This window comes from Echinops telfairi, unplaced genomic scaffold (assembly GCF_000313985.2).
Source record: "Echinops telfairi isolate 266 unplaced genomic scaffold, ASM31398v2 ScPeMD7_5868;HRSCAF=6743_0, whole genome shotgun sequence".
Classification (NCBI taxonomy): Eukaryota; Metazoa; Chordata; class Mammalia; order Afrosoricida; family Tenrecidae; genus Echinops; species Echinops telfairi.
Window position 1 is genome coordinate 14,056,318 of NW_022109767.1, and position 16,406 is coordinate 14,072,723.

The window sequence follows — 16,406 nt, forward strand, 5'->3', positions numbered from 1 at the left end:
AAAATGAGGACCTGATGCCAGGGGCTTAAGTGGAGAGCAAATGTTTTGAGAATGATGAGGGCAATGAATGTGCAAATGTGCTTGACACAACTGATGTATGTATGGATTGCGATAAGAGTTGTTGAGCCCCTCATAAAATGATTTTAAAAACTTTTTTAAAAAGAAACATTTTAAGTCTTAGAGGGCAGCTGGGAGCAGGTGGCTGGTCATGGAAGATGTTCTTGGTACCATGGGTGGCCAGAGACATATGATCAGTCAGCCCTTCACTCTGCAATATGCTGTTCTGATAAGGCATACTTCCCATTTGCCTCCTGACTGTGGGATTGTGCCCTCAGCACTGGATCCATGCTGGAAAGTCTTCAAACTCAGCCAGCAGAGCTTCTCTGGATGTGTGTATCACGACTTAATGGGAGAGGGTAGAGATTGGCCATTATATCTGGTCACTGACAGGGTGTGATAAATAAAGGGAGTATGAATGACATCTTTCTGGTTACAAATGACTGGTGTGAATGGTTGTGCTGTCAAGCCACTATCTTGATTAAAAGGTGCTTGCCAAAGTTTAAAATGTTTCCAACAAACCTATGTGGACCCGTTAGGATTCTGAATATATAAAATCATATTATCTGCAAATAGCGAAAGTCTCGCTTCTTCTTTGCTCAGTTGTACTCCCTTGATACCCTGCCGTTGTTCTATGACATTGCCCAGGACTTCCAGCACAATGTTGAATAGAAGTGGGGATAAGTGTTGCGCTTCCTTATTCAGTAGAAATGTTTTCAGCTTTTCTCCATTGCATGTAATATTGGGCAAATACATGGTGTGGAAGACAGCAGGTACAAAAACTGTTGGAAGTGTTGGTAGGTGGACAAACATCGTTTTCCTATATCAATGCCTTATATGCTGTATTAAGATAAGTATTATTCTGGCAAATTTGTGATAGACATTTTCAGTGATTGTTATTGTAAATTTTCCTGACAATCCCCATTGTTTGTGTGAATAGCACACAGCCATGAATGGATTGATTCTGTAGAAATCAATAATTCAGGTATTGTGATATGGAGTTAGCCTTCATCGGCCCAATATCCCTCTTTCAACAGGGCTTTAAAAATTAGTACGAGGGTCTAGGCAAAGACAATATTAACGGAAGATCATTATACCACAGGGGAAAGATCGATAAAACTCTCTACCATAAATTAAAATGGAGCTTTTGAAAGGGAGCCAAAGGCAGATAGAAAAAACAAACAAAGAAACAAAACAAAACAAAGAAAACCCAGATCCATGAATGGGTTTGGGGATCGTACTAAATCCTTGCTCCAATTTAAGAACAATTAGTTCTTACATCGTGAGCTTGCTTGAAACTCATGCTAAGGAAGAGAACACAGAAAATATTGGGGCTTTATGGTGAAGAAATTAGATCGTATCCAGCTGTCAGATAAAATAGCGTCTGAAGTCTTAAAGGCTTGTCTCCAAACAAGCAGCCACCTAAGTGAGATGTCAACTAAGTCCACATGGAAGAAGCACACCAACATCAGTGATCAAAAGATTCTAAATCATATAATCCAAAGTCTAAGGAGGGAATAGTATCAGAGCCTAAATTGTGAGAATCAGATTTGCAGAAGGCTATGGATGACAGTGGGAGCCCACGATTCATTTGTGAGAACTACATAGGAAATAAGCCTCGGGTGATTTCTCTGGTATCTGTAATTGAGGGATGTAAGGAAAGTGGTTACTTAGCAGCATACATTGGAGCGATGACTATAGAAGATCAAAGGATAAACCCGACTTGAACAGTGAAAACCTTGTCAGTAGATCCCCCCTCTGATGCATGTTAGACCTGATCTGATGATTTTCAACATTTTCTCTCTCTCTTTATATATATGTATTTGTTTGCTCATATTGGGATTTATCTCATTTGTGTTATGTCATTGAGGGTCACCCTCTTGAAGTTGTTATATGTTTCTCTGTTTTTAAGTATATGAAACCAAGGATTGATGAACCGATAGGGATAGCAAGTAGAATAAGGGTTTCTGGGGATGGTGGTAGGGTGGGGTGATGTGTGGGGGTTGTAGTGGGCCGTTGGTGTAAAATGGAGTCAATGTCAATGTCAATGTAAAAAAAAAGTCAATGCCAAGGGGTCAAGGAAGGAAAAGAATGTTTGGAAACTGACTGTGGTAGTAATTGTACAACACTGCGTGATGTGATTGAACTATGGAATGAAATGATATATGTATTAACTCCTAATTTTTTAAAAAAATTCGGAGGGGTGTTAAAATGTGTATGCTGTCAGGTCAGCTGACAATTGACCCATCCCAGCCATTTCACTCTTGTGGTTTTTGTTCAGCTTCATCTCTCAGTCACTATTCAATCCTCTTCTCTCATTTTCTCTGAAGCATGAGGTCCCATTACTGTCATCATTTCCTCATTATTGTAGGTGTCTGTCTGCCTTTACAGCCATCACACTGGGAGCTTTATAATTTCTGTCTTTTTCTCTTTTTCACCTGATTTCTATGGCTAACATTTATTTTATCTTTTAAAACAATTCACTGTTTTTAGTCTTGGGTTTTTTTTCAATTTCATTGGTATTTTTATAATTATTATGTATTTTCTTCTGCTTATGATGAATTTCATATTCATTTATGTCTTGATATTTTTAACATAGAAATTTAGATTTTAAAATATTTCCCACTCAAGGATCTACATGTAATCTCCTCCCTGGGAGATGGACAACAGAAAAGGGGGTGAAGGGAGTGGGTAAGATATGACAAAATAAGAATAATTTATAAATTATCAAGGGTTTTTGAGGGAGGAGCAGTGGGGAGGGATGGGAAAAATGAGGAGCTGATACCAAGGACTCAAGTCGAAAGCAAATATTTTGAGAATGATGATGGCAACAAATGTACAAATGTGCTTGACACAATGGATGTATGCATGGATTGTGATGAGTTGTATGAGCCCAATAAAATGATTAAAATTTTTTTCTCTCATTTTCCGTACTAAAAGCATTTAAAGTTATGAGTTTACCGCTAAACACAGTTATAGCTGCTTCCTACATGATAAGATTTGCCCTACTTAAAATGTCAATTTATCTCTAAGCATGACTACATGTGCTTCCTACAAGTTATGGTATGCTATATTTATTGCCATTTAGTTCAAGATGATTTAAGTTTTTCCTTACGGTTTCTTCTAATACTCATGGGTTACATAAAAATGTGTTCTTTAAATTCAGTTTCTCCACCATATTTCTTCTATGGACTTCAGGTTATACCTTTGGGATTATAAACATTTGATATTATTTAATCCTTTTAATTCACTGGCATTTATTTTAAATCATAATGTGGTTTAATTCAGTGGCTGCTATGTATGTACTTAGAAATGTATTCTTTTGTGAATTGTTCCATAAATTTCGTTGGTAGTGTGGTTCAGATATTATTCTCTGTCCTTGCTAATTTGCAGACTTCTTTTCCATTAATTATTCAGTGATGTCACTCTGCTGTTTTTGGTTCCTCTTCCCAAGAATGATCTGGAAATGGCCTTCTGGTAAACTGAGGAAATTTTAGATCTGAATTACTTTTTTCTTCCCAATTTTCTCAGTTGATATAATGCCTGTTTCCTGATATATGAAACCATATTCACAAAATTTTTAGTATATTTGTGTTATTTAGGGAAGGAAAATCTGGTTTTTGCTATTATATTACGGCTCAAATCTGAAGAACTAGGATTTCATATTTATATTTTATTTCTCTTCTGAATTCTTCATATATATGTTTTTATATACATATATATTTATATCTACTTATCTATCATCTATTTACATATCTACCTATCTATAAAATTTGGTGATTCAGTGTTTTCTTCAAGTCTACTCTTTAGTTGTTATCATTGCATTTTATCTGTTTTATTTATCTTATTTTGGTTCCTTTTTACATAATATCCTATATCCATAAGATTTTCTTATCTCCTTTAGATTTTACAACTTCTACAAAAATGCTATGCATCAAGTTCCTAACTACAAGACCAGCAAGGCAAAACCCCAGGGTACTTACTCCGTGTGAGAAAGATGAAGCTTTCTACTCTGGTCAAGAGCCCCGGTCTAGGAAACCTACCGACACAGAACCAGTCTGCTTTTCAACTCAACGGTGGTGAGTAAGCCTAGTGCTGGGTTAAAAACTGGGCTGCTTACCAAATGTTTGGTGGTTTGAGCCCCCTCGTCACTCCATGGAGAGGGATATCTTTCAGAAAGAGTGCAGGGATCAGACAGCTGGTAGAGCAAGTCTCCTCTGCTCGCTTGGCTTTGCACCGACTCAGAACCAACTTGATGGCAGTGGACTTATTCTCCTACTTTTAAAAGGTGTACCCTGATGTCTTTTAGTTTAGTGCTATGCTATTCTTCTTAATCTTCTGTCATGATATTTCCCGTGTGTGTTTTATATGATTTATTTTATATACATAGTTTTCTATTTTTAATCTAAGTCAGGTTTGGGAATGAGGGAGCTATAATGAGAGTAAACTGAAGCTTCTCTATACATTTCTTAAAAAGGTTCACTTGGTTGCTGTGTTTTGAAAAGAAATCATTGTCAGTACTGTCTCCAACCTCAGTTAAATTATCTAATACATATATAATGAAATTTACTTTCACAATTTATCAGTATGTTGTGTCTGTGATATGATTTTTGTTCCTCTTTATTTCAATATGAGGTTGAAAGACATGATGTTTTGGGTGAAGGGTTCTTAATTATGCTTGGAGATGGTAAGGAAAGAACTAACAGAGGAGGAGAATTTTGGAGTAATAAAAGTGAGAATAAGAAATCGATGAAATTCCTGTAAAAACGGTAATGTATGGGACATACGAAGCACCCTGGCAGTGTAGTAACTATGCATTGGGCTGTCATCCGTGTGGGTGGCAGTTTGAAATCACCAACAGCTCTGCGGGAACAAGACTGTTCTTTCTCTCCCGCAAGCCTTTGTGGTCTCAGGAACCCCCAGGGCACCGCTATGAGTCAGCATTGACTTGATGGCAGTGAGTTTAGTTTTGGTTTTTGGTTATAGGACATATAAATTATATTTTTTCCTATGAAGACATTTAAATGTGGTATGATGTATTAGTTGTGTATTATGAGATGAATGGGAGGGAGTTTAGCTTATTAGCTTCTGTGTTCACTTTGAAGTAGTATTTTCAGGAAAAATAAAAACACACAAAAGAAATAACACGTTTATATTTCCATGTTCTGAAGTCTTTTGTGTAAATAGTTTTTTTTATATCATTGCTCGCTGAAAATGCAGTAAAAAAAACAAACCCTAGCTGTGCGTAACTGAAACAGAAAATTCAAGTGTGTACTGACGTTAACTGGCAGTGCTTCAGCTCCTGAGGCATGGCTCTAACTGCGAGTAATCCTGGAGGTAATTTGCAGGTACCTAGGGGGGTCCTCCGAGGTCAGGTAAGTTCCAGATTTCATTCTCAGCCAGCAAGTGGGATCCATGTCTTCATGAGAAATGGCTTTGACTCTTTAGAGGTGCCTGCAAGGTCCAAGTTTGTTAGTTTATTCTACAACATTTTGGCCACGAGTTTATGCAATATTCAGTTTGAACTTCTAGTAAATTGCTATATTTTTCTCCAATATATGTAAGAGTCAATATGTGAGTTCTATAGCTAATGAAAATATTTTAATCAATAGTTTTTGTTCCTTTCCCCTAACCATTCATTATATTAGGAGCTAATCCAGACATAGCACCATTCCATAGTTCAAGCATATTGAGTAGTGTTGTACAATTGTTGCAACAATGAACTTCAAAAATTTTATTCCTTCCTGAATTCTTTGATGTCAGCTTCCCCTTACCTCCCACCAACCACCCCCCAAAAGCCCCTGTTCTTGTTGCTGCCTCTTTAGATTCACCTATCCTGGGTTTCATGTACCACAAAACATAGTAGAACAAATCACACAGTTAGGATGGCTACCAACAATGACAAAATAGAGCAGTGATAAACCCCAATATGAACAAGAAAGCATAAAAAACCAGATCAAGCCCAATGTGTATCAGAATAGAGATCAAGTGACAAGATTTTAACAAGATTTAAAGTCAGCTTTATCAATTTAATCTACTATAGTCATCTCTCCATACTCTCTGGCTGATAACCAGCTTAGTCCCATCTGAGTTAGTTAATTGTGCCAGCCTGGTCGATAATCACATGTGGTGCTGGTTGAAAGGCGGAGGGATAAATGGGTGGTGAAGCCTCGCCTTTCGAGTTCTCGGGTCTCTTGTTTTGTGATGGTTGCATCGGGTGCAGCTGCCTTAGCAGTTCCCTGCTTCAGCTTGTAAGATGGATTTCCTACAAGACATCCCCAAGGAGAAGCCGCATGGATCTATCCCGATGCAGCCCTGGGTGCTGGAGCAGCCATGTGGAGACCCCTGCCAGTGCTGAGATGCTTGTTTGTTCACTGACTCAGCTTTCCTCCTGCAGTTGGCATCATTGCCTCTGTTTTGTGAGGTGAAGGACTTTGTGGACTGGTGTTGGGTTAATGGGTTAATGTTGGACTTGTGGGCTTGGGCAGCATTGGGTTGGGATGTTTTCGTGATGCACCTTTTCTTTTTTTTTTTTTTTTATTTAAACATTTTATTAGGGGTTCATACAACTGTTATCCCAATCCATACACACATCAATTGTGTAAAGCGTATTTGTACATCATTTCTCAAAACATTTTCTCTCCATTTAAACCCCCGACATTAGGTCCTCATTTTTCCCCTCCCTCCCCACTCCCCCCTCCCACATGAGCCCTTGATAGTTTATAAATGGGTATTTTGTCATATCTTGCCCTGTCTGACTTCTCACTTCATCCACTTTTCGGTTGTCTGTCCCCCAGGGAGGAGGTCACACACAGTTCCATGTAATCGGTTCCCTCTTTCCTACCCATTCTCCCTTTACCCTCCCTGTTTTGCCACTCACACCACTGGTCCTATAGGGCTCATCCATCCTGGATTCCCTGTATTTTCAGTTCCTATCTGTACCAGTGTACCTCCTCTGGTCTAGCCAGTCTTGCAAGATAGAATTCGAGTCATGGTAGTGGGAGCGGGGAGGAAACCTTTAGGAACTAGAGGAAGGTTGTATTTCTCATCATTGTTACATCGCACCCTGACTGGCTCATCTCCTCCCCGAGACCCCTCTGCAAGGGGATCTCCAGTGGCCTACTAATGGGCTTTGGATGTCCACTCCGCACTCCCCACATCATTCACTATGGTAAGATTTTTTGTTCTGATGATGCCTTACACCTGATCCCTTCGAGATGCACCTTTTCTTTACATAAAACTCTCTCTTATACATGAGTCGCCGTGGATTTGTTTCTCCAAAGTACCTGGACTAATACACCATCCTTCAGTTAGAGGGAAGTCACCGGAGGGTTATTCCCTATGTAGATCCTGAAAATGTATTTTGGGCTTTTACTGTCATCCATATCCTTCTGCATACCAGAATCTCACAATTCAAGCCCTGAGACTATTCCCTCCTTCGGATTCGGATGATATAATTCACAGTCCTTTGATTGTGGATGTTGGTGTGCTTAGTCGACATCTCACTTAGATGGTTGCTTGTTTGGAAACAAGCCGTTAAGACCCCAGACACTATTCTTTCTGATAGGCAGGCACCATCTAATTTATTCACCGCACTGTGCTATAGCACCCATATCTTCTCTGTTTCCTGCATGAGAGTGAGTATTGAGCAGGGCTGTGTTGGATGAACTAATTTTTCTTAGACTGGAGCTAAGATTAAGTGTGAACTCCAAATCCATTCCTGAGTCTATGTTTTTTATCTGCCTCTAATTCACCTTAGAGGCATCCTTATTAATTTACGGTAGAGAATCTTATTGATTGTCTCTCTGAAGCACAAGGACCTTCTGTTTATAGTGTCATTGATTAGCCCATGCCACCAATTTTAAACTACTATTGAGAGAGGGAGATTGAGCAAGTACATGCTAACTACATATCTCAATACATAGATTATTATTCTGTGCAGGATAAATCTTTATGTGCCTGGATGCTATTTGCAAAAACAATAAGTTGGTGGACAGGCAAAACTTAGAGTAATATTCACTGACAATGTGGGACACCAGTCTTCCAGAATAATATATATCTTCCTACAGAGAGCAGGGCAGTGGTCATCTGCTATTGGAAGGTCTGTACTGTTGCCGTAGTTGTCTTCAGCTCCTTCACCATGTAGTTTCAGTCTTAAGTCCTCAGGTTAGCGGTATGTTTGAGTCAGAGTTCAGTTCACTTACCTTGGCAAACTTTTAGATCTTATGGATTATAGTTGCATAAAAATTTCCCCCTTAGTATCAAGTTAATCTTATGTTACATATTGTTTATCTTAAAAGGAACGTTGTCCACTTTCTTACAAATGACAAAATTTCAAAATATTTCTTCAGGGCAACTTTTTTGACTTGTAAAAAAGTAATGACCTTTCCAAAGGTGTTCAAACTCTTGTCACACTATGACTAAAAAATACAACCTAATTCAATTTCTTAAGCTTTTATTTATTTTCATTATATTTTTCAAGCACAAACCAAAATCATGTCTTTAAAACTAATTACAACTCCAGTATTAATTAAACTAGTGTTTTTCATCTTCCTATACCTTAATTCCCCCTAAAATTTTATTGGCACATAGTTCAAAAACATACAATTCAATAGTTCAATCATATCAAGAAGAGTTGTACAAACATCACCAACATCACTTTTAGAACATTTTCTTCATTTTGTTACTCATCATTATTAGCTTGCCATTGCTGATATTTCTGTTGCCCTGTTGGATCCTTGCAGAACTTTTTTTGTTTGCTTTTTAAATATTTCTTAGAATTCTTCTTGTCGTAATACTTTTTAAATAACAAGTGTACAACTTCTTATCATTTTATAAAATAGAAAGTTCATCAAAGCAGTTACTTGTTGTAAATTTATATCTAAGTGTACAATAAAAAACAAATGAAATTTTCAATGTTTGAAAAAGTGTTGAAGAAGCATACACACACGTGAATGTGATTTTTAAAAGTCAGTTTTTATAAAACCAGAAAACATCTTCAGTGGCTCCATAAGCTTGTAAAGACATGGGGTAGGGAAAAGCAGACAAGGGAAAACTGGCAGGGGACCCTTGGTAAGAGGCTGAGTTTCCTAGCCCAGTTTTATCAGTCAGGTATTTAGTAATAGATTTAGATTTGTTGCTCTTTTTTTTTTCCTTTAAATAAAAATCAACCAGTAATTTCTTTATTTCTAAAACAGGAAACATTTGGCAATATTTGGAGACAGTTTACATTTCCCCAACTGGTGGATGAAGAAATGTCATATCTTAGTGGGTAGAAACCAGGGATGCGCCTAAATATCTTGCAATGCACAGAACAGCACCCGTAGTGAACGTGCCCTTTTTTCATTGAATCATGTACCCCAAGCATATGTTGAAGTTCTAAACCCTATACCTGTGAAAGTGACATTGTTTGGAACAATTGTGTCTTGCTCTTGAATATATATAGTACCAGCTAAGTTATACTGGATTAGGATGGGCCCTAACACTAATCATACATAAATAGTGTCATCAACTAAGGGAACAGACATACAGAGAAGTTGTCCGCAGAGGGGAGACAACATGTGAGTATATATGTATATATATACATAAGTATGTATATATACATATACATATATATACATATATCAAAGGAACACAAAGTATTTTCAGCAGCCACTGAAGATTAGAAGAGAGGTGTACAGTCGTTCTATTTTCAAAACTCTTGGATGGAACTGACCGAAACCATCATTTATATTACGATCTTCTTGAATTAAGAAGAAATAGATTTGTGGTCTTTAGAGTAACTCCTTTGTGGTGTTTTGTTATGGCTGTCCTAGGAAGGTAAGAGAGGCTCCGGGTATCAGTCATGAAGAGGTTGAGACATATTACTCTAAGACAAAATAGGAACAATATTTTTGTTTCACTTGCAGACTCCATGCTGTAGTATTCAAAGCTTCTTTTTCTGTTATGGATATCTTTGATATTTATTTTAGCTTAACTTTATATGATGCCAGGAATTTGATGGCAGACATTAAGAAGAGGGCAATGGCTTTTTCTGTAATTTATCATAACAACATACTCCCTTTGGAGGTAATTGGAGACTACTGTTAATATTCTCACATGAAAAATGTATTCCCAAAATATATGATTTGGAACATTTTGATTCTGAAATATTTTTGCTTGATAATCTATTTGCTCTGCGTGGTATGTTTCAGTCCGTCTCTTGCTGGAGGTACATTATTTTTCTTTAAAACTTGATCAAGGATAAATCATCTTAAAAAGTCATAATATCTTTTGTTTAGCCTACTTTTCTCAAAAAGCATGTTTTCCCCAATGTGTGGCATTCATGCTCTAGACAAATGATGGTAACTACTTTCTTTTTGGTAAGGGGTTTAATAAATGCATTAGGTTACCAAAAACATATTAATATTATTATATTTATAGCACTCTTGAAGCAAGAACAGAATGGTGTATTATGAAAATTACTTATGTGCCAACCATAATTAAGGGTTCTCAATGATAGTACACTATGATCTTTAAATTAAATGTATATATGACACAAATAATACAAAGCAAGTGCAGTAAGTTTTTGAAGTGATTGATATCACTGGGATTGGTTTGGTTTATTACACAAGATTGAGCACTAATTCCATGCCTGGGACTCCTTTCTTACTCAGGGTAGACACTGGTTTTTTAATGGATTTAATATTCACTTATTGTGTGATTTTGAAATTAAATTCAACTGTACAGGTATGCTACAACGCACTATGGTTTTTATTTGTTACAGGATTTTTTTAATGTTTTCTTTTCAGGAAAAGTCACATAATCATAATTCTATCTGTCAAATATCTAGCATCTTGAAATTAAGCAAAAACCTATGTCGTATAATAATGTAGTGACTACTCACATGGCAGACAAATCCTTTTGATTTTCTATTCTAAAATTTAGGAGTTGTGTGGCCTTAGGACAATTCTCGCCATTTCTAGGACTTAAATTTCTTACTTTATGTGTAGGGGTGTGTGTGTGGTTGATTTAGGCGCCATTGAGCTGGTTGTGATTCACAGCTACCCTAAGTACAACAGATGGAAGCACTGCCCTTTCCTGTGTAATCCTCACAATTGTTCCTATGCTTTCGCCTGTTGTTTCAGCCTCTGTGTCAAACCACCTCACTGAGGGTCTTCCTGGTTTTCACTGCCCCTCCCCTTTCCGAAGCTGGATGCCCTTCTCCAGGGAACAGTTTCTCCTGACAACATGTCCAAAGTACATCATCCCTTCAATAGTGCTTAGAGGAAGAGTAACCTAACTAAACCTACCTCATAGAGAATGACTCTCCTCCCCCATTAGATTTATCTATTCCTAAGGGAAGGAATGGTCTAAGGCTTATATTGTTTAAAATAGCCTTCTCTGTTAAATAGCAAGCATGTAAGCAATCTTTCTGCATCCATTCATTGCAATACTGTCTGGCAGTTTGACGTACTGTGGTGGCTTCTGTGCTGCGGTGATGCTAGAAGCTATGGCACCAGCATTTCAAATACCAGCAGGGTTATTCAAAGTGATCACGTTTCACAGGAGCTTCCAAAGTAAGAACAGACAACGAGGAAGAAATCGGTTGCCCACTTTGGAGAAAGTAGCTACTGAAACACTTAGCAGAGCATTCATTGAACATTGTCAGATGTTCATAGTTTATCCAAATGACCTATATCTCTTTAACTGAGAAGTCAGTTGAAATGCCTATTTTGAGGCGTCTTTGCAAGAAAATGTGGGCACATTGAATTGGGAATCTCCAAGTTGAAATCAAATTACGTAATTAGAGTGAGGAATAGGTTAATTTCTACACTTGTTCAAACATTTAAAAGAATAATAGAATGCTCCAGGAAGCTTTGTTTCATGTCCCAATTTTATCAGAAGTAGGCTGCCTTGACTTGTTTTGTTTCAATGAGATATATTAGCTTTCAATTAAAAGTATATTTAAATAAGTTTACTAAATACCAAGCTCAATGCTGAGTTAAGAAGAAACTGTGGACCCTCTCAACTAAGGAATCATAATTTAGAATTATAGCAGTTAATATAAATTAGGAGAAATCTGAGTTGGTTTCAGGAAAAATCAAATTAAAGCATGACTTAGCCAATAGCTTCTAATTTGCAAACGGAATATTTCTTCATGTCTGTGTCTTTCCAATTGTTTAAATATTCTAATCTGTTTTTATGTAAAATAGTTAACATATTTTGTTTTGTAAATATTTTTATTACTATTGGTTAATCATTTATATACAGTCTTTTGAACCCTCAAAATTGGCATTATTCCATACACTTGTGTCTGGTAAGTTTTTGTACTTTCATATTTCATATGATGGACTTTGTAGTCTTTATTATAAGTTATAAATCAGTGTCACGTTGCAGCCTTTGGTAATTATAGATGAATTACTCATACCAACTTTCTTAGAAGAATAATTAGCATACATTGGTGTTTTGTGTATGTTTTCTTACACATTGCTATTTAAAAACATCACATATTTATAAAAGCAGCGAGAAACTGCAATACCAAGATTCAGAAGAGACTGAAAACCTGGAGAGATGTTTCGTTTATTTTTCCCTCTTAAAATGATTTGCCAAATCAGAAAGCAAACCTAAGAAACTAAGAAAGAATTTTCAAAAGGGTTGTGGGATTAAAACAGATAATTCCTTTTTTCTTTTTTTATTTAATTCAGTAAGGAAATCCTTGAGAAAAATCATCTTCCTTTGGTTGGATTTCAAAGGTTATGTCTTAGGAATAAGAGTGAACAAGAAGTAGACCAATTCTCAGCCATGAATACAGTCTACTTTAGAATAATAGTAAATCCTGATGTGTTAAAGTGATTTAGGGTTTATAATGTCCTTAGCCCAAACCAGGGCTTTGCTTGGACAATGATTTGCTTGTCACAACTGTGGGGGATAGTGTTATTTGCATCTGGTGGATAGAAACTGGGGATGATACTAAACATCACATGATACAGTTATCACATCAAAATAATTATCCACCCCAAAACGTTAACAGTGCTGGGGTACATTGTGTACCCGCTCTGTTCTTGTTATGTACCCTAGAGTCAGCTCTGACTTGCAGCAAACAACAGAATGAACCCCTGCCTAGTCCTGGCTGTCCTGACAATTGTTATGCTTGAGCCCGTTTTTTGCCATCACTGTGTCAATCCATTTCTTTAAGGGTCTTCCTCCTTTTTGTTGACCTTCTACTTTACCAAGCATGCTATCTTTGTCTTTCATAATGGGATCAGTCTTTCATAGTGACATGGCTAAATATGTGAAATAAAATCTTGCCATTCTTACTTCTAAAGAGCATTCTGGTGATACTCCCTCCAAATAAAATATTAATCCTCTTTGAAGGAAAACACTGCCACTTAGACTTAAAAATGATCTGCAGTGTTTATATGAAATAGTTGAAACCTGGTGTGACTTTGACGGGCTGAATGAGAGCATAATAGCACTGAATAAAGCCCAAGAGGTCATCTAGTTCATGGGGATGTGCTAATTCCATTTGAAGAATGAAACACAGTAGTCAATGTTGTGGGTTCAGATAAAAGAAGACCACTACAATGACCAATTAGAATTATTGAAGTCTATTTTTAATATCAGGCTTGCCTGGGCTGCAGCGGAAATATTCAAAGGGAACCGCTCTCCAGACCGCAGCCCCCTTTTCCCTGGCTGATTTTCTTTTATATCATTCAGGGAGGCTAGAATACAGAAAGCAGAAGAAAAGGCAACTTAAAATACATATATCACTAAGTGGTATTGACAGAAGTAAAACACAAGTATATTTAAGTAAAGTTTCAGGCACCTTGGTTTATGATTCCCATTCCTGGATTTGTCTCTAGCTTGTCCTCCTTTGGGGCAGGGAAATGGTCACTCCTGTCCCTGAGAGCAAGACTTACAGCATCTCTTGATAAGGGGAGAGGGGCAGTTTAAACCAGAATTGCTCTAAGCAGGGCACTTACAAACCTGCATTCCATTGTGATGTTGAAACAGATTCCCTCAGGCCAGACTGAGGCCAGTCAGAAGGGGTGGGGAAAATGCCTCAGGGAAAAGTGTTCTTGGGACAGTTCTGCTTAAATGTGGTGATGTGAGCTTGTCTATTTCACCAAGAGATTCAACAGAGATTTTGAAACTATAAACAGCAAATGCAATTTTCAGTACAAAATAAAATAAAAACCAAAATAGTCCAGATATTAATAAATCAAGAGATGTGTTTAGTAGTTGGTTAGACACAGGTAAAGAAAGACTTAACGGGAGATTAAAATTGCACTGTCACGAAATTGATTCCAATTGATAAAGACTCTTTAGGACAGAATAGAACTGACATTTCAGGTATTAGACACTATATATATGATGATTAGAGGGTTTATTAAGAAAGTAACCAGGAAGACAAATGGGTGCATAAGCAAATGTGGCGAAGAAAGCTGATGGTGCCCGGCTATCAAAAAGTATAGCGTCTGGGGTCTGAAAGGCTTGAAGGTAATCAAGCGGCCATCAAGCTCAGAAGCAACAAAGCCCACATGGAAAAAGCACCCCAGCCTATGCAACCACGAGGTGTCGAAGGGATCAGGTGTAAGGCATCATCAGAACAAAAAATCTTACCATAGTGAATGATGGGGGGAGTGTGGAGTGGAGATCCAAAGCCCATTAGTAGGCCACTGGAGATCCCCTTGCAGAGGGGTCTCGGGGAGGAGATGAGCCAGTCAGGATGCGATGTAACAATGATGAGAAATACAACCTTCCTCTAGTTCCTAAATGTTTCCTCCCCGCTCCCACTACCATGACTCGAATTCTATCTTGCAAGACTGGCTAGACCAGAGGAGGTACACTGGTACAGATAGGAACTGGAAACACAGGGAATCCAGGATGGATGAGCCCTATAGGACCAGTGGTGTGAGTGGCAAAACAGGGAGGGTAAAGGGAGAATGGGTAGGAAAGAGGGAACCGATTACATGGAACTGTGTGTGACCTCCTCCCTGGGGGACAGACAACCGAAAAGTGGATGAAGGGAGAAGTCGGACAGGGCAAGATATGACAAAATACCCATTTATAAACTATCAAGGGCTCATGTGGGAGCGGGGAGCGGGGAGGGAGGGGAAAAATGAGGACCTAATGTCGGGGGTTTAAATGGAGAGAAAATGTTTTGAGAAATGATGTACAAATACGCTTTACACAATTGATGTGTGTATGGATTGGGATAACAGTTGTATGAGCCCCTAATAAAATGTTTAAAAAAAAATAAAATAAAATAAAAAATAAACGATGAAAAAAAAAAAAAAGAAAAAGAAAAAAAAAAGAAAGTAACCAGGTTGTAATGCCAGTGAGAAATGCTCATGATAGAGTTCAAAGTTCTTTCAGGGCTGCCAATAGATGTTCAAAGGGCAAACCACTCAGCGAACCCAGCTCCCCACAATTAAGTACCTAGAGGCATCCTGCCTCATTAAAATTCATCTCAAAGGCACTCAGATCCATTTCTGTGGGTCTGAAAGCCCATCTCCCCAAATTAAGTGCCCCAGGCACCCTGTTCTAGAAGGCAGCCTCCTGTGCAAAAGCATTCGGCTTTACTTGCTCTGAGAGTTGGGAAGTCAATCATTCAGCTCCACTCTGGTTCTGCTGCTGCTTCTCTAATGCAACAATCTCTTCTGGATCCAGAGGTTCATTGACAGGGATTTCTAGTGCAGAGGATGCACTTCTACTCCTGATTCCTAGTGTGGCTTGTTTTTTCCTTCTTCCTCCCAACAATCTTTTAAAAAAATTTTTAATATTTTTATTGGGGGCTCTTCAATCTCTCATCACCATCCATGAATTCATCCAGTGTGTCAAGCACATTTGCACATATGCTGCCATTATCATTTTCAAAGCATTCTATCTCCCACTTGAGCCCTGATATCAGCTACCCATTTCTTCCCCCTCCCTCCCCACCCACCCTCCCTCACGATAAATTGTACATTATTATTTCCATATCTTACATCCTCTGTTGCCCCTCACCCACTTTTCCGTTATTTGTCCCCCTGGGAGGAGGTTCTAGTTTGATCCTTATGATCAATACCCCCTTCCCCCGCCCACCATCTCCTATTCCTACTGGTATCGCTACTCTCCTTGTTGGCCCTGGATTCCCTGTGTTGCAGGCTCTTATCTGTAGCAGTGTGCATGTTCTGGTCTAATCCAATTTGTAAGGTAGAATTGAGGTCATGATAGTGGGGTGAAGGAAGCACCAAAGAACTAGAGGAAAGTTGTGTGTCTCATCGGTGCTATACTGCACCCTGATTGGCTCATCTCTACCCTGTGACCCCTCTGTGAGGGGATGTCCAATTGTCTACAGATGGGCATTGGGTTTCCACTCCATG

General features: G+C 38.2%; 1 pseudogene; it reads left to right on the forward strand.

The window, feature by feature from the left end:
- The first annotated feature begins 5,366 nt into the window (after positions 1-5,366).
- The window catches only part of LOC101647333, a 54,207-nt pseudogene continuing 43,167 nt past the window's right edge, over positions 5,367-16,406 (forward strand).